This window comes from Drosophila novamexicana, unplaced genomic scaffold (genome assembly GCF_003285875.2).
Source record: "Drosophila novamexicana strain 15010-1031.04,08,12 unplaced genomic scaffold, DnovRS2.1 tig00001395-arrow-arrow-pilon, whole genome shotgun sequence".
In the NCBI taxonomy this organism is placed as follows: Eukaryota; Metazoa; Arthropoda; class Insecta; order Diptera; family Drosophilidae; genus Drosophila; species Drosophila novamexicana.
Window position 1 is genome coordinate 39,969 of NW_020824854.1, and position 22,328 is coordinate 62,296.

General features: G+C 37.7%; 1 protein-coding gene across 1 annotated transcript in view; it reads right to left on the reverse strand.

The window, feature by feature from the left end:
* Nucleotides 1–21,913, reverse strand: part of LOC115767437 (probable RNA methyltransferase bin3) — a 53,735-nt gene extending 31,822 nt beyond the window's left edge. The window contains exons 1-2 of the mRNA XM_030711731.1: nt 21,666–21,913; nt 12,229–12,289 (exon numbers count right to left, since the gene is read on the reverse strand). The gene's annotated coding sequence lies outside the window, so the exon portion shown is untranslated. The remainder of the gene's footprint in view (nt 1–12,228; nt 12,290–21,665) is intronic.
* Nucleotides 21,914–22,328: the final 415 nt, after the last annotated feature.

The following is a 22,328-nucleotide window of genomic DNA, read 5'->3' on the forward strand; positions in this document are numbered from 1 at the left end:
TTGAATTAATAACTAATTGTTTCTATATCTTCATCCAGTTGTTGATCAGATTTTATAGATATATTGAAGGCATACAGTAGGGGTGTTTTTTTGTTGCCCACAAAAAGTCTTCTACAAAAAGTTACGTATTTCATGACATAATAAAAATAATCTTTGCAAGTGTATTATAAAGCATATTAGAGGAAAAAGAATTGATTGGCTTCAAGTAGTTGACGAAAATGTTTCCCATGTGTGTCTGAAATACGAGAAAACTCCCCCACGAAAGGGGTGAAAAATAACTAGAGCCCAGAGAGAGAAACAAGCCTTTGTCCATGTCATGGTTGACTTGGTCTAAATGCTTGTGACAGTCATGGAAATATATGAAAAGAACTCTTGACGAGCTTGAAATTTCTACGAGTATTTCGCTATTAATTTTGTTCATTAAACTAACGGCATATTAAACGCACGCATTGTACTAAAATCAGTGGAAACCTATATATATATAGAGAGAGAGAGAGCAAGTGTGTGTGAGAGAGAGAGAGAGTAAATCGTGTGAGGGTAGGGGTCAGTGTTTGGTTGGGCGGCAACGCCTCATTAATGATACGCCATTTGGTATTTCATACGCTTTTTTCTTTGTTTTTCTATCGTAAGACCACGGCCCCCGACCGCCCCCTCAAGCCTCTAGCAAGCCTCTAACTTGTTGGTATAGTTCATATTTATGCCCGGAATTTATTGCCTTTGAGTGGGTATGTGTTTGCTTGTGTTTCCCAGGGGCTAATAAAGCCCTGTAATGGGGCTTTGGGTGCAGATTTGTAGCCATTTAGTGCATAAAGTGTGACCAAGTGCTGTTAATTTAGTTGGTCACTCTGCGCACAACTTGGGAATTGCATAATAAAGGCGTGCTACACATGGCTTTAAAAGCTTTCCAAGTAGTTCTATGTGAGTTAGGTTTGCCTTCAAGTCACATTTATCAATTGACCCACAACTTTTTAAATGCTTCAATTTATTTATGTGCTTGATTTGAAAAAGTTATTTATAGTATAACAACTAAAGAGCTGGAGAAATTCACCAGAAATTGTTACTACTCTCTATCAATGCTTAAAGAACAAGTTATCTGTCGTATAATATTTCATTGACAATCAGCTAAATTAAAGTTTATCTTATCTATATATATATTAATGAAGCAAAAAAACTACGTTATTTCTTTAATCATCAAAGAACATCAACTTGATTAATTTTAATTTAGCGAATTGACAGCTAATCTAGAGCAAATTAATTATGTGTTTCGCTTTTACTCAAGATTTGTGGCGTTATCTGTCGATGACGTGTAATCAATTTTATTTCTAGCACATATAAAAACTAAGAAGAACGAGAAAGAATGGCATTAGATAGCTTAAAGATAACTTTGATGCAATATGTGTGCTTTAATCGTATTAATTTAATAAGTAAAAATACGTTAGGAGAGGAAGATTGTTTAAAAAATGAGTTAAGCCACAATTTAAGCCAACATAAATCCAGTAATTTTTATAAGATACTTTAAAGAGAACATCTCAGATTTGTAAATTTTTAGAAATACTCAAAAGAGCCTTTTTATCCTTCAGTTTAAGTCTCACTTTTTTCTTAATGTTACTTTAGCAGATGTGTGAGAATAGTGTGAATGTAGTTAAAATTTATAAATGCCAAGTTTGAATAACAACAACAACCAACATTCAATCGATTGTTCCCATGGCAGCTAGTCCGACTTATGGCTATATCAACTAGGCAATTGATGCTGATCTAGAATATATGTAGTTTATGAACTCGGAGATGTCTCCTTCTGTGCGTTACATATTTATTTACTAAATTATAAACCCTCTACAAGGGTATAAAAAGTCCCGGCCAGGGCAGCATGGCAGTATGCCATCGAACGCGATGTCTGCCTGGCAAAGGTCGAGGCAACGCGGTCGACAGGCTCTTGCCTGAACTTAGACCATAGAGGCGCCTCGAAAGGTCACACACCTGCGAGCCATCTACGAGGCGAAGCTTTTAAATACCTCAAGCCCCTTCATTGTCAATATCCCATCCATTAAATATCCCTCAATGCAAATAACATACAAGCTACAAAACATTTTAATTATACCTCATATCACACCCTTTCGCTTGGTAGCAATTAAAGGGTACTGATGAATTCCAGCGCATGATAAAACATACTCTCGGCTGAAAAAGTAGAATCTGAATTTACTTTGCTTTTGTACATTTAATATTATTATCCTGTGCATGTACCCTGTAATAGCCCATTTGTATATGCAGCTACTTTCGTTCGCTGCCTGAAATATATTGGCACTACTTTGAGCCACTTACAGTGAAATCCGCTTAAAGTGACACAATTGCAGGGCACATCCCAGTCAAGCAGAACCTTACCCCAACCCCGCTGTAACTCCAACCCCCATTCCCCATCCCCCCACACCCGCTCAACACCATCATCTTAATACACTGTTTGGTCCCAAAGAATCAAAATCAGAAGTAGAAGCAAAAGTCAAGCTACTTCATTTTCACAGAGCAGCCCGTAAAGCAAGCAGTAAACAAAGTTTACTGCCCCCACCAACACCGCCCCCCCCCCTCCCTACACCCCACCCCCAACCCCTTAACAAAAAAAAAAAGCTCCCACTCATTGACTTGCCGTTACAACAAAACTTTTGCCAGCAAGTTGCAAACTAGTTGAGCGCCAGCCTGGAATGGAATGGGATGGGATGGGATGGAATGGTACAGGCCGCAGCATAAATGTTATGGATGTTAAGCAGAGCGAACGCGTGAGGATGGGGAGGGCGTGCAGGGGGTGGCAGGCGGAGGTCGTGTGAGTTTTGCTCAAAAGTTGCTAAGAAAATATGTCTACACTTGCCGACATCCGTTTCCGTTTTTAGACGCGTTGCGTTTGCGTTGCGTGCGAGCAGAACGCGGCGCCCAGAGACCGCTACAAAGGCTAATAAACACACACACACACACACACGCACACACACATGCCTACGTATATATATATGTATACATTTGTATTGGGTACACAGGACACATTCATTGTGTCTCATTTGAGGACCGCACATCGAATGCAAATGGCGCAAATTCAAATTACAAACCAACAATTTCCGCAAAATGTGTTTCGCACTTTTTCTTGCTGTTGTTTTTTTTTTCTCCTTCATTTTCCTTTGCTCGTGTACAGTTAATTGCCCCCTGTGTGTGTGTGTGTGGGTGTGTATGTGTGTCCTTTTTATCCTTGGCGCCATTTCAACATGGCCAAAGGCCTGTGTTTGCAGTTTATTTAATTTTCTTTATTTTTGTAAAGTGATGCGGAATATAATTAAAGGCCAATTGATAAGCTTTTGGCTTAAATGTTGCGGATAACCAGCAAAACATGGAATCATCCGACTGTGCAATACTCTGTAATACGTGACATCAGCGAAGCTCTAAAACTGTTATGCACATACAGTTGCTTTCAAACTGTGACTGGGATATGTCCCTTTTGCGAATATGTTTCGCTCGATATCCAGAACATTTTCTGATCTAACTAGACTTTAAAACTGCATTTTATCATGGCCAAACTATCTTAAAACTTTATCTTCAATTATAATCATCTATAAATCACATCGACATATCTATCACACCATGTTGATAAATCATAGATATGTCTATCATATCATATCGATAAATTATATCGAAATGTCTATAATATCATATCGATAAATCATATTCTATCATATAAAAGCAATTAATCGCATCAACATAACTATCATATCAAATCGATAAATCCAATCGATATACCTATCATATCGTATCGATATTTATATGATAAATTTATCTAATTTACACCTAACAACACCCAATGCAAATTTTATGTTTATACTCAGCAAATTCGCTTGAAAACTCAAATTTTATCTAATCCCGCTTTGACTAACCAAAACCATTGTGTTGCCAAGTATGAAAGTACAAAAAGACTTTTATCATTGGCATTGTCAAATGTTCGCCTTGTTTTTTATCCAACTCTCGAATATCTCAATTGTTCACCTGATTCAATTTTTGTTTCGTACGAAATGACATTGGCATATTTCATTATCAAATAAACTCGGCCTAATCAATAACAGCAAACGTTTAGCCTTTTTACCAACCCTCCGAACGAACCCTACTAAAACCAATATGGCGCAAGTGTATGAAAAAATTTACATTAATTTCAATATGCCACCTAAAAAGAAAATAAGGGAGAAAAGGGCGAGAGATAAAGAAAAAGACAAAAAAGAAAAATACCAAAAAAAAAAAAAATAAATAAAAAAAAGTAAAACGAAGCAGAGGAAAATTTCTCATCTTCATTTCCATAGTGAAAAGACGACCTCAAAAAAAAAAAAAAAATTTGCATGGGTCGACATTTTCAGATTGTGTCTGGTCCGGTCTGAGGCCGTACTTGATGCTTGTTGTTGTTTTTGTGGATATTGTTGTTGTTGTTGTGTCTGTTATACAATATTACAGAGTAGGCGCTGTGAACAATGGATGTGCTACATGGAAGGTAATGCACATCCAAATCGGGCCAATCTGTGCAGAAAGGGAACGGGGACGGCGACGGCAAGCATTGGTAGCAGAGAGCACATCAGAGGGTGTACGGGGAGGGGGGGCAGTGGGTGGGGCGTCTGGCGCGTTGACTTGCTGCTGTGCCAATTTGGCTAGGTTAGCCGCCGAACCTGTGTTATACCCTGTTTTCCTTTGAAAATGGCTTTTGATTAAGAGTATAATGATTCGTCGCAAATGTGTGGATCAGGCAGGCGGCATAAGAGACAGCATTAGGTATATAAGTATAAATAAATATATGTACTTCGAATAAGTTTTATATATTCCGAATCGATTGCGACAGAGACTACAAGAGTTGTCTGTCTTTAAGTTAAGCTCCTTTTATTATTATTATTATATATAGATAGTTTACATTAAATTATCGATAGCTTAGGCCGTTTCCAAGATAATCGATAAATATCGAATTTACGCTTATCTCCTTTCATGAGTTTTATTATTTAAAGATAAAGTTTATTTCATATAATTGATAGATCATCCCATTTTCACGCAAATATCGATAAATATATTTATAGATAAATATCGAATTTAAGCTGTCTTTAAGTTAAGCTCCTTTTATACATTTTTATTATTTTTAGATAAAGTTAACTTATAATCTTATGTATGGCCATTACGACAGCTCGTCACAGCTAAATGTACAGGGTATCTGCTAGTCAGCCACTTTCACTTGTTTATGCCATAGTTGAAGGGCAACAGCAGCAGCCGTCGCATACCAAATTTGTGTACTTCGTGTTGTTTTTAATATTTGTTGTTTTTGTTTTTTGTTTTTGTTTTTATTTTTGAGCAGTTGTTGTGGAAAATAAATTGGCTGGGCTTATTTGATGCACAGGTTTGTGTCTGATGTGGTCGAAAATAACAAGGAAGTGGTCGAAACGGAATGAAAAGTATTTGGACTTAGGCCGCCATGGAAAAACTGGACTTAAATAAAGCTTGCACTAAGCAGGCTACAGCAGTATGTTTTATAATTTATAATTTCAAAAGTGCGGCTTTCATTTAAGACCACTTTTGGCATTAAAACATTTTCAAAATGTGCGTGAGGTTTTGTTTAAAGTAGTTCAAATAACTTATGCTTAACGAACCGAGTTTCTCCAGACTTTTCGTTATTCATAAACGAACCGAGATTCTCTTGACTTTTCGCTGCGCTGCGCTTGGCCTAATCCCGTTTCCCTTCTGGCTTAATCAACGCACTAAATTAACTGTCGCTAATCCGAGTTTATTGCTTAACTTACGCTGACTTTTTACTTTGAGTCCCAACAAAAAAAAGAAAATCGCGTCACAAATTCAACAATCTTGACCAGTTCAGATTTGCTGACATTTTTCGGACTTTTCATTAATCCCGCACAGATTATATTTTTCGGTTATCTTTTGCACTTTTCGCGCAATTTTATGAAGTGTTTCTTCTCGTTTTCCTTTCTGCTTTCAAGTAAATTATTTTGTGCAGCGTTTCCCAATTTCTTGTCCAGCTTTTAAAGTGTGTGATAACGCATGAAATGTCTCTTAATATTAAAGTCCTTCCGCTGTCCTGTTTAACAAGTGGAAGAGTCCTCTTTGTTTGTCTTCTAATTTGTTTATGGAGTTTAAGAAGCCAACATCAATATAAATGCACAAATTGTCAAATAGTTTGAATTGTGAATGGAACTTATTGATATTTTAAGGTATTCAATTAAACAATAGCTCCACAAATCGATACTGCGCACAGACACAGAAAATTGAGGCCATGAAGATGACAGTTCAATGAGTTGTCTTAATTGAAGTGGCATCAAAAACTGTGAAGCAAACTATTTTTAATTATTTTCTCTATTATCTATGGATATTGATAAAAGTTTTTCATATTGTTCATTGAGCATGTTTTGCAATCATTTTGCAATCATTTTTTTTCTATTCCTATTTTCAGATTTTGAAATTTAAAATATTACTGATTCGCTTTATGATGCAAATAATTATATTTTATCTTAAGCTTCACGTCGTGGAACTAGTTCTCAAAGTTCAAAACGTTCATTGAACTTGTTTTGTATAAGGAATAATTTAATGTTTAATTATTTTTATTGCTTACTTTTAGATTGAGTAGCAAAGCAAAATGCTTTTAAGTTTAAATATCCCTGATTCGCTTTACGATGCGCATCTTTATATTTTATTTAAGGTTCGCGTTGTGGAACTAGTTCTCAAAGCTCCTCCAAAGTTCATTGAGCTAGTTTTGTATTCTAAATTAATTAATTTTTTAATCATTTCTATTTCTTAGTCCTCAGTCGAAAGCAAAGTAGTTTTATATTTTGAAGTTTAATATAATACTGGTTTACGTCACAATTCAAACCTATAAAGGATATATAAATATTCTTAAGGTGGAACTAGTTCTCTTAGTACTTTTAAAGCCTTTTCAAAATGTTCATGAGGCATATTTTGTATCTTGTTAGTTGATACGTGGTAAAGAAAAGTATATAGTTTTAAATATATCTGTTTCGCTTTACGATTTGAACCATTATATTTTACCTTATGGTACGCTTATTGGAACTAGTTCTCAAAGTTCATCCAAAGCTATTTTTAACAAAGGCTACTTTTGGGTAAAAACTGCGATTTTGAAGCATAAGTTTTGTTCATCGATAAGAGATTAAATATTCCAGATATCCATGTCTATATACAAGTTGTAGCTAAAGCCAAGACACACACATATGCATATAAATGTGCACACATATACATATATGTATGTATAGCCAATGGCTTTCAGATTTGCAATTCGTTCAGTCGACATTTGCCTTGCTTCTATTTTCATTTGTTTTCCTCATTTTTATTTCGCTTTCAACAAAAGACTTTTTGTGGCCGTTGCCTGTCTCAAATTTCCTTTTTCATTTATTTTACGCATATTTCTGATAGCTGGAAATTATCTTGTTACCTGGATTGGAATTCAGCTTTGAGTGTGACACACAGTTGAATCAGTGCAGATTTATTTTAAGCTATTTCATTATATAGAATTTCTGGCTTAAAATTGCTTGTGTGTTTTATACCCCGCACAGAAAGTTAAAACGGGTATATATGTTTTGTTTGTGCGCTCATTCATATGAAGATACTTGATGTAATTTTCTGAAGTTCGCCACGCCCACTGCCTCTCACAAAAAGGAGCATATATATTTAATTGACTTGCACAGTTTGAAAGTCCCGCACAGTTTAAGAGTCATCAATTATAACAAGCAGACTCTGTACAACTGCTTTCAGCTGTGAACAGAGTATTGGGCAGTCGGTAGCAGCCGACTGCAGGCTTTTAACTAGTTTCGCATTTGACATGCAATAAATAAAAGTCTTTGCATGTTTGATGCGACATAATAAAAAGTTTTTACATAAATACTCTTAACAGTATTATTACCAAATTGAGCTTTCCAGTTTATGTTATGTTAGCTTACTTCACCCCCCCTCCTCCTCCACCCGCTCGTCTCTACACTCTGCACAGCTGTTTACATTGAAAAGTTGATCCATTGTCACATTTACTTTGTTTTTCTTTTTTTCGGTTTTCTTCCCGTTCTGCTTCATCGCAGCGGCAAAATGCAAACGTACCAAAAATTTTCTTAGTTCTTCGTTTGCTATATATATATATATATATATATATATATATATATATATATATATATATATATATAAATATATATATAAATATATATATATATATATATATATATATATAAATATACATAGATATAATATATATTTTTTTTTTGCCTTTTTTGGTTTGCTTAATTGACTCGAAAACCAGTTTTATTTGTTTGCAAGCAAAAAGCAGCAACAAGCATTAAAAGCAAATATAAATTGTATGCGGCTCTGCTGCAGCGCTGCTGCTGCGCTGACGCTTGTGCCGTTCCGCTGTTTTTTTTTGTTTTTTATTTGTTCGTCTTTTGCTTCCACACACACCGTCAGAGAGCGAGAGAGGCAGTTGGAACGCTTGTGCTGGTTTTTTGTTGTTGTTGTTTTTTTTGCTTATCATAAAGCGATTATTTTTGGGCTGGCAAAATAAAAGCATAAAAGTATAGAACTTTTACGCTATGGCATGTGAGAGTCTCCTCTCTGTCTCGCGCTGCTTGTGCATGAGTGTGCGTGTGTGTGTGTGTGTGTGTAAGTGCGTTGTGCTCCAGCTAGCGGAGCTTTAAACTCGTTATTGCCCGCTGCCGCTGTCGCAGTCGCAGCCGACGCCGACGCTGGCATCGCCGCAACTAAGCAGCTTCTTGTTGCTATCTCGCTTGCTCTAGTCGTCTTTTCGGTTTAGTTCGGTCCATTGCGTTGATGCTTTTTTTTTTTGTTGTTTTTGGTTTCTCTCTTTCAGTCTGCATTTAGTTTGCCTTATTTTGCTTTACGTTTTAATGTTGCTTTTAATTAGAAATTAGTTCTACTTCATTAAAATTGCTTGTGCTCGACGATGTGCAAATTGCCGTTGCTTGGCCATTTGTTGTGATTAATTAAAGGCTGCAACAAAAACAAACATAAACAAAAACAAAAACAAAAAAAAACATTTCATTTGTTTTGCGCCTTTCATCTTAAAAAATTATTTTTTTTTTTTGTTTTAATACGTTCTTATGGCTGCACACACGTGCGTTAAATGCGTTTAGCATGCCTAATTTATGCAAATTTAATTGCCAGCAGACATTTTAACGATGTTGCAACATGCGTCCGACAAAGGGGGAGCAGGGGGCGGTAGTTCGATTATCCTCCCTGCGACAACATTGTCCAACATTTTAGCCACAGCCTGATTTAATTATGCAAAAAATATTAAATGAATTATGAAAATTGTTTTGTAACTTCACAATTATGTATTACATTAAAAATTTGGATTGGGACAAAATTATTTACATACACTGCGTAAAATATCAGCTTAATTTAGAAATAAAACAGTTTGTTGTTTATCTAAACTATTTGGAAATATGTGCGAAATTTTTTCGGCTTTAAGAATTTGTGGAACTTTAAATTGACATTTTCAATTTGAAAATTTGTATTTCAAATTCGAGTTTTCATTTGCCAGCGATCACTGTAGTCGCAGCTACACACACACACACACACAGTTAAGTCATCTGCAATTTGGCAACGTTGCAATTTACCGCAATCAATTAACGGTTAGCCTAAACATGTCAGCAATTAGAAAGTGCACAGTGATGCATGACAATAAAGCACGAGTAATGTATACCACGTATTTTTTTTTCCCAAGTATGCCGTTAATTTTTCAACTCATTTTTCAGGAAACACATCAATTCTTTGTAACTGCTTATTTTTAACGAGTTTCTTAACTATCGCAGAAACTTGCGCCAAAAAAAACTGATAACTTCGTTATTAAACTTTTAAAGGCGCCTGTCGTGTGACATTCACACACCCACACACACACCTACACACATACAGACACGCTCACACTTTGGTTTACACTTCGCTGTTCGTTTAATTATAAACGTTTAAGTTTTAATCAAACATTTAAGAGCGTGCCGGAATTAGGCTCATTTCATTTTAAAATACTTTAATTTTCTCATCTGTTTTTCTTTTTCTTTTTTTTGTTGTGTAGGCCTTATTTATTGATAAATATTCTTGCTCTTATTTATAGGATTTCCTTTTGTTGTTGTTGCTGCTGCTGCTCGTTAGCCCGTTCGTTTCATTTCCATACGTTTTATTTTCACGCACAGTGTCACAAAAGCGCACAACCTGACTTGCACATGGCGCAATACAACATTTCAAGCATGTTCAGCAGCACTCAGCACACGGTGCGTGCAAATGTCGTGGCGAACGTCGACGTCGACGTCGCCGTTGCAAAGCGACGAAGAAGCAAGCAGCGCATACACCGAATATCTTGAATTGTTGTTGCTGTGCGCTATTTAAACACAGATTGTCATTGTTGTTGTTGTTGTTTTTAGTTGGCTTTTTGACACTTGCACTAAATATATACATCTAGTATGTATATGCATACACAGACTAAAACAGTTATACTTACAAGCATGTATCTATGTATTTATGTAAAAAACAATATAATGCTGACTGCCAATTTTCGCTGCCTGCCCTTTTGTTTATTTACTTTTATTAGCCTTGCCCTGGCCGGCTGTTTAGTCACTTTGTTACGCTCGACAAATGCTCGGCTTAATTTATGCTTGTTTTGCCGTCGGTCTTTTTACAGCTGCTCTAGCGTTCGTGATTGCCGCACACAGATAAATAATTATTGCGAACAAACTGTCGTCCGACTTGCACGAACCGTTCACGTTCACGTTTTAACAGAAACTGAAACGTTTCATTGCCAAGGCGTTGCGTTGTAGCCGTTTGTACACTGTAGCGGAACGCATGAACACGACGAAACGACTGCCTGACCGACCGACCGACAGACCGACCGACTGACGACGGAGCATGTGCGACGGGACGACGGTGAGACATTTCGGCGAGACCAACGCTCCGAGTGTGGTGAACAAACAGGAGGCGCATGAGTGCGAGTGAGCGAGACTGTGTCTATGTCTGCGAGTGTGTGCGTGCATATGTATGTGTATTGCGCCATAGCCAGTTGGTGTGCATGTGTGCGCTACCACTTGTCTGTGTGCATGTAGCTGTGCATATTTCGTTTGTTTACAGTTTTGCGTTGTTTTCTGTTGCTGTCGTTCTGTTGTTGTTGTCGCTGTGTTTTTTTCACTTGGTTTATGTTGTTTCATTCCATTTGATTGTTTTAAATTGAGATTTGTGTGCCAAAAGCGTCGCAGCGGTGGTTTGTCTACATTGTTTTTTGTCGTTTGTTGTTGCTGTTCCTGTTGGATCCCAGGACAGCGCATATGACTTTTGTGACAGTTGTTTTTGTTTTTATATTGTTGCATTTACTGCACATGAACATTTTTTATAAATTGTAAGCCGCAAGAAAACAATCAAAACTACAATTTCTGCATGCATAATTTTTACTAGACTACGTGTTGCTTATAATTTTCGGTTATTTCTATCTTTTGTTTTTTTCCGTATGACAGCTAATTGGATTATTTGCGCAAGGAATGGGGGGGGGGGGGGGGGGGGGGGGGGTAATAGAGCAAAGTTTTTTGATTAGGTTTCAAGTTCCCCCAACGCGCACACTGTACGTACACACATACACATGTATGATTGTATATATGTGTGTGAATTTAACCCATGGCAATCGCATTCGCATTTCACATGGGCGCCCATAAACAACGTATTAAGTTAATTAAGCTTCATCTAATTTAGTTACACATCTCACAAAGCGTAAAGTTATTGCCGTTATTTGCCATGTGCTGCCATCAGAAGTTCAATGCTGAAGTGTGGCAACGTTGCAAATTGCTCAAATTTGATTAGAAATGAAAAAAAATGATTAAAAAAAAAATGGAAATCAATTGAAAGCTGATAATTAAATTAATAATATAATTTAAGAATTGTATTTAAAAAGGCTTGACTATATAAAAGGATTAAGCAGTTGAACTTGCAACATTTATTAAACTCTATTAGTATTCATTGTAAAAAAAAAAAGGATGTTAAACATTGCCTGTTGACTGTTGACCCCTAAAAAGCAGAAACGTCAACAAAACGCATATAAACTGGCAGCTTTGCTTTTGCTTAACCAACTTTTACGAAAAATTTAAAAAATTGTAACACATTAAAACAAATTGAAATTGGGCAACGTTGCAAAATCAAAAAAGTTATTTAAATAATAACTGCTACAACTTGACTTACCGTTATCAATCATTGCTTGAGTAACCCACCAAAGGCCCACTTGTAACTGAAAATATGGAAGCTGTAAAAAAAACAAATAAACAAAAATCTCTTTATATTATTTTCCTACAAAACTGATGACGTCACAAACAAATTACAGCTACAACGTCCTTGGCAATGATGCGCCTCACTTCATAGCATATACATATACATATATACATGTATGTGTGTATGTTCAGGTGCTTGTATGCATGTATATATACACGAGATAAGCTCTTTTACCAGGCAGCACAGTGTATTCGTAACTTGTATGTAACTTCCAACCGCAAATTGTGACACAAAATGCAACATCAATAAACGATAAATGTAATAGAAGCTCTCACACACACACACACACACAGACGGACGGACGGACGTACAATGCATGACGATAATAATAATAATAATAATAATAATATTTCTTTAATCAAACTACACAATTGATTGCATTATTGACAAGCCAAACGAACGATAAGCGAAGGCAGCAATAGCAGCAGCGCACAGTGGTGCGATTCAATTGTAAAATGAAAACTAATGAGTTTTTCAATTGTCTAAAAATTAAAAATCTAGACAAAGCTGTTTTCAAAGTAAGGGCATATCTATATAGAGACAAAGTTAGACTAGCTTTATATATATTATTGTTGTATGGTTTGCTAGTTTTTTTTTTTTCTCAAAATAAAATATCTTGATATTAAAACTTGGTAATAAGTAAATTCAATTCAATTTATAGATAAATAAAGCAAAAGCAGTAGCGCACAGTAGTGCGATTCAATGATAAAATAAAAACTAATGAGTTTTGCAATGGCTTTAACAATAAAATTAAAAATCATTGCTAAGCTGTTTTTAAAGTAAGAGTATATATATACAGGGTGGGTATATTAAGATATCATATCATGCAAAAATAACTTGGTTTAATATATATGATATAGGTTAACTGATCTAAGTTTCAGGAAAATTATGATGAATGGAGTTGAATATTTGTCAATTTCATGGTACTTTTTAAAATTTCAAATACCAAAAATACTCGTTATGCTTATATTTCGAACTCTAATTTATACACATACACATGCATTTAAATAAAATTTGGCGGAATAGCTTTCGAATGGATAAATGCAACTGGAACCAGTGTGCGCATACTTCTCAGCGCATCAAATTCGTTGTAGCAACAGCAACAAAATAAGACTAAATAAAATAAACAGAAAATAATAACAGCAACCCCAGCTCACAGAAAGTTTTTATGTATTTATACAGTGAACTTCACTTTTTGTTTGTATGCACGTGTAGTTATGTGTATGTTAATATGTGTGCATGTATGTATATGTGTGTATGTATATGTGCGTGTACGTATGTATGTTTTTATTTAGCAAAGACAGATAAGTCTCCCCCGCTGCGTAACAAATTGAAGACAGGCTATTTTTAGCAAATGCTCTACTCCGCGATTCTCACGAATTTAAGTAAGTGTTGCACGTTTTGCATGCTTTGATTACAAGTGTGATATTAACAACTGCTGCTGGCAGCCTAACAAACTTTAGATTAAAGGTGTGTATGTAATATGCATGTGTGTATGTAAATATATAGATGCACGAGGATTCAAATGTACATATTTGTATGTATGTATATACTTGTATTATGTTATCAAAAAGTGAAAAAAAAGAAAGGAAATATTGCAAGCAATACCATAAATAGCAAAATAATGTGATAAGCGCACATTGAACGGCGCCCAGTTAGTTGCCATTGCCACATGGAGCGTTTGGCTGAGGTGCAGCAACAGCAGCAGCAGCAGCAGCAGCCAAAGCAGCAGCCGCTGCAACAACAAGAAACGACAAGTGCAGTAGAGAAGGACGACGAACGCACCGTGCGCTGCAAACGAATTCGATGCGAGGAGCGGCGACAAAACGCTTTGACTCTCCCATCTCCCATTCTACAGCGTTCTCGCTCTTTCTTTTGGTTCAGGCGAACGAACGACGACGACGTCGACGTCGACGGCGTCGGCAGCCAGCATAACACAATTTATCGTTGTCAAAGTTATCGCACACTCACTCGACGATGTCGTCGTTCACGTTGAGGCAGTCGAATTGCCGGGGGCAGCGACGCGGTTGGGTCACAGCCTCGCACAGTGGATACGAAACAATGGAGTACGATTGTTAATTTATTGAACACTTTGTTTTGGCAAGTTGTTTTGGTAAAATAAATTTGGGCAGTAAGAAAAAAAACTTACTGTAAAACAATATTTGTAGTTTAGGAGGAATACATTAATTTAATAATTAATATAGATTAGTTTGCATTTACTTTATTAAGCTACATATTTTTATATTAAAAGAAAATTTAGTATTCTAGTTTTGGCAGTGTGCACATTAAAATGATTTTTTGACAGTTTATTGCAAGATCACACCCACTGTGCATTGCTGGACTCTAACTTTACAATCATCGTCGCCCGTTTTGCGGTTGCTTTTGCAGCTTATTTCTAGTTGCTGCACGGGTGTGTGTGTGTGCGTGTGTGTGTGTGTGTGTGTGTGTGTGTGTGTGTGTGTAAGTGCATGCGTCCGCGTCTTTGTGCTGTGTCTGTGTTTGCTTTTGGTTTTACTTTTTGTTTTCGTTAAAATTGAAAATGCGTGTAACGTGTGTTAATCGACTCGCCCGAATCACGGACTGCCCCAACTAACCCCAAGCAACTGTAGGCGTTACTTTTATTTTTTGCGATAATTTCAGCTCATATTTCCCAAGCAACGCTTCCCCCTAGCCCCCCCTTTGAGTAGTTGGCGTCGCCAGTTGAAATTATCATGAGCATTGCTCGCTTGTTGTTGCGGCTGCTGCTGCTGCTGTTGTTGTTGTTGTTGTTGTCAATTTGTTGAGATAATAAAAACTAACAGCTTGTAGTTTTATTTGTTAACAAAGCAACGGCAGCAGGTTCGTTGACCAGCTGGAGAGACATGCAGTGTCACGAACTGTTACAAGCACATATAAAAAAAGGCATGAAAAAAAATAAAACGAAAAATATGATTGATTAAAAAGTTAAATACCTTTTATTTTTGTATAGCTAAATTAGGAATTTCGTGTATTTATCAGTATCTGGCTAATTTAAACATGTTTGTGCAACTATTTATTGCAGTTGCTGTTGTCGCGTCAAGGTCATCAGCCATCTGTCTCTTTTGGCAAATTGAAAACAAAACGCAGAGCAAAAGCTCTTCACTAATGGGGCGCTGCGACGCCGGCAGCGGCTGTGACAGATGCACTAACGTGGATTAAAAATGTGCAAAAGACACGACAAAAGACAACGGCACAAACAAAAGCAGTCGCGCAAACCAACCCAGACAGCATCAGCATCAGCGGCAGCGGCAGCAAAAACAATGCCAGAAGCAGTAAGCTGCTGCTGCTGCTGCCGCTCCCTTCTACACACCCGCTCTCTAGCAGTCTGGCTCTCTTTCATTCGAGTCGTCTATGGCACACACAATGAAAATGAAATGGAACAGCGGTAAATTACGTTTGGTAAGCAAAAAAGTTTTAAGTGAAATTATGTGCATAGATTGAAGCGAGTACTGACAGAGGTGAATATGGCAAAGCCTGTGCATATGTGTGCGTGTGTATGCATGTAGACTGTGTGTGTGTGTGTGTGCAAGTATTGATTATCAGTCAGTTTGCATTATAATAAATTGGCCCTTGAGCATGCAATACCTGGCGCACAGTAATTAAATCAGCTGCTAGGTAAATACTGTGAGTCACAGCTTAAATGAACAAACGTGGAAATTGTTGATGAGACAAATTAAGTGCTCTTTTATTGATTAATGGTAGTACGTGCACCATTTTAAACAATTATAAAACAGATTTGCAGTCAGACAGCAGCTATTTATTACCAGCAAAAAAATCGTTTATAGCGAGCTTTAACTGTAGTTAACATTTTACATATGAGGTTCTCTTTTGAACAATGCACCCATTGCATTTTTTTTCAAGGCGCACTCTAATGTCCCTTTCGGGCGATAATCAATGACAGTGTGTCAATTCCATGATACTTCAGCAATTTTTTTTTTTTTTTGCCGGCGAGGGGAAACAAAATAAAGGGTCTATTAATCTATTCGAGTTATTTGAAATTAATTAAAATCAATTAAAATAATACCATGCCATGCTAAAATAAACACATTACAGCTTCTGACGCAGCATTAAAACTGTATTTGTTTCAACAAATGATAGCATAAAACAAGGCACGAAAAAAATGTAAAGTGAATAAAATTCCAAAACAACGACGTCGACGTCGACGCATAAAAATGCAAATGAATATGAGAGTAAACAAGAAAAATAAAAAAAATAAGAGCGGCTGTGTGGGAAAGAGCGCTAAGTGGGGCGACAACTGCGGTCTGAATGGGACAAACGGGAGATGGGAGGCACTGAGCATTGAGCGCGCACACACACACACACACGCATACACGACGACTGCCGCCGACGCAGTCAAATGTCATTTGTCGTTGCAGGCGCGCTCAGTTGGAGCTTTGAGCTAAAAACACACAAGCACACACACGTATGTACATATGTATGTATGTGTGACACACACAGGCACACATTAATAGGCATGACACAGGAGCGAAGCTGGCGAAAAATGTTTGAAATTCAAGCAAGTTGAAATGTTTTGCATATAAATTCGTATTTTTAGTTTTGCGCTTCGCCCCGCACAAAAGCAACGGCAGCTGCGCTGCTTTTCATTCATGTTTCTTGTTGTTGTAGTTGTTGCGTTTGCTGCTGCTGCTCTGCTTTTGTTTTCTTTTAGCGCTCTGGCCATTTGACTCAGACGCTGCCGCTGTTGCCACTTTCGTTGTTGTTGCTGTTCTTATAAATTATGTACAAAATGTTGTTGATGTCATTTTGAAATGAAATGGAAAACTTTTGTCGAGGAGTAGCTGAAAAGTAAAACACTCATTTTATTTTTAAAACATATATTGAATATATAACACACAAGGAAAATTAATGAACAACCAAAATTGCTCATACAATTTGAAAACATTGCAAAAAGCTTTAATTTGCAACCGAAACTTAAAGCTTTAAACTTGTATGCAAGTTCAGTTACATACGTGCCCACCTCTCCCCCTTTCACTCAACGAAGATGCCAACTTTAACTCAACAACAAAAATGAACTTGTGCAAAAGAATTGCAAGCGAAATTGAATGTGAAAGGGCGAGAATGCGAATGAGTGGAAAAGCGGAGGGGGTGTCATAACTTTTTTTTATTGGCAACAGCAAGCGTCGAGGCGCTGTGAAATATTAAGCAATAAAGCACAACAAAAAGTTTTCAACTTCAAAATGTAATGCACACACACACGCACACACACACACAAATAAATGTCTGAACGTGTGTGTGTAGTGCTGCTGCAAATGTTAAAAATAGCAGTAGAAAAGGTAGCAGCAGCAGCGACGTCGACGTCGACGTCAACGTCAAGCGTCGTCATCGTTTCTTGTTGTTTTGTGTGCTGTGCCAGCGCTTTTTCGCTGCTGTAATCAAGGCAGCGATGAGCGGAAGAGATAGCGAGGGGCGTGTGTGTGCTGATCATAGAGAAGAGAAATGTGAAGAGGTAGAGAGAAGAGAAGATGTAGGTGGTGCTGGCAGAAATATTGGCATAAAGCGTAGTAAGAAGCGTGGCCAAACATAAATTTATTTGTTTGCTTTTGCTGCTGCTTTATATTATTCGTTCTCTTTATACACTTGCCGAAGGCCATTACGACTTTGTAACGAAGAATGTGACACATATCCGCGGGCCATTAAAGTATATTCCTTCATACTAGTACGAGGTACTTTATACAAAATTGATTTGTTTTAAATGATTTAATTACTATGAAATTCTGTTTTGTATAATAAACTATCTCATGTAGCTGTGAAAATTGTGAATGATAAAATAAAGAAATGCAATATAAAATAGAAATATTATATATAATATCCTTCATTTATGTATGCAAGAGTATTTAGTTGTCGGCACTTAGATAATACAAATTCTTCCTTTTATTTCTTTTGTTTAGTTTAACTTGATTTATGAGCCATGCACATACACACATACACACACACACACACACACACACACACACACACAGCAGACACTTTTAGGCATATGCATGCACACACATATGCGCAGACACAGAGAAATCGAACTTTATTGATAGTCGCGCTATAGCAATAAAAAGTGTGGTCGAAGGGTCGGCGTATGCTGCGGTGGGTGGGGGCGCTCGTTACAAGCAGAGCGCAAGATGCCGAGAGTTATGTGTGTGTGTGCGTGTGTATAGGCAAAATGTATGCCATGTTTATGTTTGGCACTTGTTTATGGCCAAGAAACTGGCAAAAGCAGACGACGAAACGAAACACATGACAAGAACAAAAAAAAACAAGAAACAAGCAGAGCACAAAAGTCCTACGAAATTGAAGACAAAGTCAGCAATGCTTCGCTATGAGCCTTATCTCTTAACATCAAAGTTGCCGTAGAAAAAGTCATGGCAAGCGGGGGGGCTAGGGTGTGGGGCATTCGTTAGATGTCGCCAAAAAGGAGGTCAGCAAAGTTTTAGCTTCAGCTTCTAAAGTCCATTAAAGTGCAAAAAGCAAAGGCAAAAACAGAAATGAAGAAATAAACGCAACTAAAGCCTTTGACATGGTGTAATTTGCTAAGCGTCTAGAGCGAGATAGGTAGAGAACGAGCGAGCGAGCGAAAGAGAGCGGAAGGGAGGCCAGAGAGTGGCAGCAAATGTGTCCATCAAAATGCCCAAAGAACATGCGACTGTTGCGCGACGAAAGGGGTGCGAGCGGGAGCGCATAAAAAGACGCACAAAAAAAAGAGTTACGTGCCCAAAGTTGGAGCAGAGAGCGCGTGACTGGCAGGCAAATACAGGTAAAGAAAAAACAAGAGTGCTCTAGTCGAGCGTGAACAACGAGAAGATACCACGTAACCAGCTTCAAGTGGCCGTAATATGAAATTCTACGTAAATGCGTACACAGCACACACACACACACACACACACACACACACATACGAAAGATGTGTCGAATGAGCAGTTGTTGTGCTTCCTCTTTTCATTTACTCCACGTCAATATTTTCATGCTAAAAACACCCCTGTTTAGCTAGGCGGAAGGAACTTTGTTACCTATCTACAGGGTATTAGCAAAGCTATTCAAAGCACCAGCAAAGCCAAAGAGTCACAGCCGCTCTTAAAAGATATAAATATGCGGCAACTTAATGAGTGGACTTCCAGGAGGGAGTGAGGGGGGGAGGTAGGCCAGTGAGGCTGGCACCTGCCAAAAAAGCAACAAGCAAATAAACACAAGTGCGCAAAGCCAAAAGCGTCGCATGCAAATAAAAATCGCAACAACAACAAAACAACAAAACGTGACGCTATAACAACAAAAGTAAACAAAGGCGCACAAAAACGGGTGAACACCAAAGTCAAAATGTGCGCGCAATAAAATACTCGCACAATTGACGAAAAATAAAAGAATAGAAAAATAAAAATAAAACGGTAGCAAGAAGAGCGAGGACAGCAATAGTAACAGCAGCAGCAGCAGAAGTAACAATAACAAGCGAACAGCTTTAAAACGTAGCTGCGAATGTTCGTTTCGCATGCCAAAATGTTTCACCCAGCCAGCGTGTGAGAGAGAGCGAGAGAGAGATAGTGGGCGGGCAGACATGTTTCAATTCGCAAACGTTTTAACGCGCTCTGCCTGCCCCACATCTGTTCTTGCACTTTGTCTGTGTCCCACATCTTCGACTGCGCTTGAAGGCAGCGACGACGTCGGCGTCGACGTACATATACCGTTAAGCGCAGCATGCATGTTTTTTCTCTGTAATGGCAACGACTTTGGCGCCCCCCTAAGCACAAAACAATTGTACGCCCCACAATCCCCATACCCAAACACACACACACAGCCACACACACCGCAGCCACCTGCTGGCAGGGCAGAAAGCAAACAGAGCAGCAAAGGATGCGAACTGCTTGTTGCACAGTGCAACAGCATTTAGGATTTTTTAATTACTCGTTTTCATGCAAATTAGAGATGGGCGCGTGTTTGAGGTTTCGGCGGCACGACAATAGCACGAGCCACACCTAGATTTTGTTTTCATTTGTAAATTCTATTTTAAGATATATAAGGCGAGACAATTTAAAACAATAAATGATTTCACATAGCCATAGTAGTGCAATATATTACCCAACATGGGAATTAAACACTTCTAGACTTCCAATACATTGTAAATGTAATTTCAAATGTTTAACTAGATTTTATTTCTTGACTTTATAATTTTCAAGGGAGCATTGTATTTGTTAATTTCCCATTTTAGCAACTTTTTGCTCATTCACACTTCACAATGGTATATGACAAGTTTTTGAACAGCTGCCTACCACTGTGCGCTGTTTCATTTCGCATAATGATACCTCTACTCATCCTCCCACTCTCTGTCTCATTCACACACTAATGCTCGGACTACTCAACGCTTGCCTTATAATTATTGTCATTACGTCATAAGCATGCAAAACCGACGCCGCGACGTTGCCGAAAGCTGTGCACTGCAAGAAGCGCTCTCTCGCACACACACGCACACATATAAATTCAAAAGGGCAGCGTTGCCGTCCTTTTTGATTTTGTTTTGATTTGCTTGGGATAATAATTTGGCGCGCGTTTTGCGTTCATTTTCTTCTTGGCCATTGCTGACTTTTTTCTTGTGCGCTTATTTTTAATGTGCATTTAAATGTTTGTTTTACGTAATAATTTGTTATTTTTATTGTTAGAACATGCAATGAATCGCTAATAGGGCAAAGGCGCCCAAGCGGCCGCAGTTGACATGCAAAAAGCTCAGGCAATTAACTTAACGTTCGAGAAGGCACGCGATAAAAGCCGAGTGCTTTTTTTTACCGCTCAAATGGAGCGTAAAATTGACAGAAAATAAAAATTACGAATTGTTGCAATTGAACTTGAATAAGATGTCAGTGAGCGGTAAATGCAAATCAAAAGCTCAAGTGGTGTGTGTGAGTGTATGCGTGTGACAGCTTTCCAATTAGAATGTGAGTGTGTGAGTGCACACAGACTCATTTACACAGATAAGAGTGAGTAGGTGCAATGATGCATTAAATAAAATTGATAAACTGCAATAAATACACGCAATTGATTGCATGTCACAAATACTCTCACTTTCTCACGAGTGGCGTGTATACACACGCACACACACATATGCAAATGCATGCATGTGTGAGCGCGTCGGTTGCGGCGTCTGCAGCAACAACAACGCGGCCAACTAAACAGCTGAGCGTTAGCCAAATCGGCGGCACACACACACACAAACACACAATGAACGCACAGACAGCAGAGATTACATACGCACGGTCACACCGCGCTCTATGGGGCGTGTGCGCATGTATTTGTGCTTTTAGCTAAATTACAAAATATAAACAGACAAAACAGCTTACCGTTAGTTTTATGAGTGCAGTCAAGCTATATACAGTTATTCGTTTAATTTAGCGCAATTTAATTTGCAAGCGCAACTATAAAAAATCGCCACACCAATATTCAAAACACATTTTGTTTGTTTTTTGTTCATTTAAACTTTGTTAATTTAAAAACTGCTGATTTAAATAATTTTTTTTGCCACTAAAATGCCGCATTTACATATTTCTTATTTTTGCTGAAAATTCGAGCAGAACGCGTGCGTATCACACAACAACAAAAAGAGCACTGCATTGAGTGTGACTGCATTGCACCAACAAAAAATACCAAGGAATTAAGTAGAAAATACTGATTTTATGCAGAAAATTGTCTAAATTTGGTGGCGTTTGACAATCAGCTGTGCTTTGTGCAGTGGCAGCCCTTGCCATGCTAATAACTAGAAGATAAGACTTCGCAGCTCAAGGAAAAGAAACGTGGGGTCTATAGGTTAAATGTGTCAGCATATAAAATGAGTATTATATTATTTCTAATTAGATAAATATAATAATGAAACCATTGTTTTTAAATTTATTACGTTTTGATACCCGAACTAAGGAACCCTGATCTAGTTAAGCTATACCTAAAATATTCTAAAGCTAGTGTGCTTTGCTTGCCGATCTTAAGGATTCTTTTAATAACATATATCC